Below are 2878 nucleotides of genomic sequence, written 5' to 3' on the forward strand. Positions count from 1 at the left end.
CTATCTATCTATCTATCTATCTATCTATCATTCCTTTACATGACTTCACTGGTTTCATTTTCTTCCCATATTTTTTTAATTAAAAAATAAAGAATACAATCTACAGTAAGAGAATACTGAGTTGTTGTTTTTTTTAACTATCCACTTTTCTACTATTTCTGTTTTCTGCCGTTTGTGTGTGCGCTTACGTGCATGCGTGCGTGCAGCTCTGGCTCATTTCCAGCTCCAACCCTCTAATAAGCCCCTCTGCTGAAACTGAAAGGGTGACATGGATCAATAACTGGATATATGAAGCTCTTCTGCACAAACTGACATGGAAATGGCAATCCTTTTCTTGTACCTCTATTTTCTCACAGACAATGGTGGGAGTTGTTGTGCCGGTTGATTGTGTAGTGTGTACTGCGCGTTTGTGTGACACTGCGGTGCAGCTTTGAAAAGGCTGCGGCAGCCGTCGACAGACGACAGTCCTCACCGCACCAACAACTTGATTGCATACTAATGTTTTGGTATGACGCATCTCTCTTTCTCTTCCTCCCTCCTAATCAACTTCTCTCCCTGTTTTCCACTTCCAGGCAGCTCTCCCCCTCCTCATCTCAATTATTTTCATACGTCTCCCTCTTTCTTTCTTCCCTTCCTTCTTTCTTCCAACCCTCCTGCTCTTCACATTGTGTGGCAGTGATATGGCACTGAGCTGCTGCTGGTACAACCCACCCACCACCTCTGCAATGAAATATAGGAATTCAACCAGATGGGACATAAAGATATAAAGGCGCTGAACACAGCAGCAGTATGCATTTTACAGGCAGAACCTTTACCAGGGCTGGAGCTAACAATTATTTTCATAATTCATCATTAGTTTACATTTCAGTTGAGTCTTTCAGCCATAACACAGTAAAGAGTCCCTATGCTGTGCTCCCACAACCCAGGGGGTCTTCTCTAACAGTTTCAGGTTTCAGCAATCTAACACGTTAATGTTGCAGATATTTACAGTGACGCAGTGTAAAACAGAGAGAGAGGCTGCAAATCTTCACATCAGGTCAGTGTTTGGCAATCAGGAAAATTGACTGAACAATTAAAAGTGATGCTGATGGTGAAAGCATCGCTCGCTCTGAGCCGTTTAATCTTCTGTAGTTAAAGAAAGAGCGAAGACAGCAAAGGGAAGGGTTGTTAAGCCTTGTGAGAACTAAGAAGCTTGTTCCTCAGTATGAGGACATTGGCGATCATATTTTGGTGCTCAGTGAATGTTGAACGTTTGCTTTTCTGAGGGAGAGATTAGCTGTTATGGATTTTAGGATTTGAAGCTCCATTGCCTTTTCTTTCTTTCTCTTTCGCTGCTGTGAAAACCTTTAAAAGAACAAACTGAGATAAAAAAAAAGACAACATGATGTTTTTGCGCAAACAATCTCTGCCTCTTCTAATGGGGGTAGTTTTCTTCTGACTTAATCATCTCAGACCTCTGACAGCAAAGTCAAATGTTAGAACAGTGAACGCTCTGCAAGACAGCGTGATAGGCTGCACACAGAATCTGTTGCTAGGCTCACTGTGAACAAACCAGTCAAGTCTGACATATGTTTTCAAAGCAGCCCTCTTAGCAGCTTGCAGCAGTTGCCATGGAAACCCCAATGCCATTTCCCCCCATTGTTTGGACCGCTCGATATCCTGAAAGCTTTTTCAGAGTCCTGGTATATTAAAACCTGGAAGCCCAACAGTAAGAGTTGGTTTTGTTAGTATGCATGTGTGAATATTTGTAAAAAAAATTATGTGTGTAGTTTTGTGTAAATGTATTTGTGGTTGTGGCTGCCTGTAAGTGTGTGTGTGAGACTGTGAGCAGGGTCATCTTCAGTCAGAAGCACCGATAAAAGCAGACGTCCTCTGCTTGACCTTCACGGGACACACAGATATGGACTGCTCTCTGTTAACAAAGCCGAGGTGTGCTCAGGTTGAGAATCACAGATATGAAATATTTTAAAAAGTTATTGTCAGAGGAGCGCTTTTAATCTCAAAATGTAATCATATTAAACTCGACCATGAAAATGTTTCCCTTATGATTCAGATTAGATTAGAGATGCATAAAACTCTGCTGATGCTTTATGCATTATAAGCTGCTCTGCCTTTACATTTGAGTGTGGTTAATGTCATCGTGGCGCTGAGCTTGAATAATTACTGAACTTTCTATTAATAAAACTATAATAAATACTCCCATTTGATGTTTCCATGTGAACAGCTTGTTAACGATAAAAAATGTTGCTTTGGGCAGTTTGTGCAAAGCAAATTCAATTATTTCTGTCGTGAATCGGTGACGCTCTTCTTCACAGACGTCGCTTTTCCAAACAGGCAGCTCCCAAAAGATTTAATATAGAATCAAATATATTAAAAATAGAATTACCTTAAAGAAAAACTGCTGGAAAGTAATTTATATCAACAGTGCAAATCAATTACCGTGTCTAACTTCTTGAAGTAAACAATTATTGTCAGTATTGCGTCATGGGTAGCTCCTCATCAACCAGACAGAGACCAAAGGTTTTGTGACCTCATTCTTTCTGCTTTTTCCCAAAGACCAGGACTACAGGTGAGGTTTAGATACAGATCGACCGCTAAATGAATGGATTTGCCTTCAGGCTTTGGTCAGGAATCCAATACAGCAGCCTCACTATCGCTGACGCTGCAATAATATGACTGCAGATCTTTCTTGCTCTGACTAATTAACAAGACAAAACACATTAACTCTTTTTTAAGAGAAATTCTCTCCAGTCCCCTACCATTTTCCTACTGCTTATCTTGCAAACTTATCTTGCAAACAATCATCAATACACAACAGTGAATCCAGAAAAACAACAGAGATGTAGCTACAGCTTTCAACAAAGTGTATCTCAAATAA

This window comes from Pundamilia nyererei, unplaced genomic scaffold (assembly GCF_000239375.1).
Source record: "Pundamilia nyererei isolate P.nyererei 1_Seehausen unplaced genomic scaffold, PunNye1.0 scaffold00152, whole genome shotgun sequence".
Taxonomy (NCBI): domain Eukaryota; kingdom Metazoa; phylum Chordata; class Actinopteri; order Cichliformes; family Cichlidae; genus Pundamilia; species Pundamilia nyererei.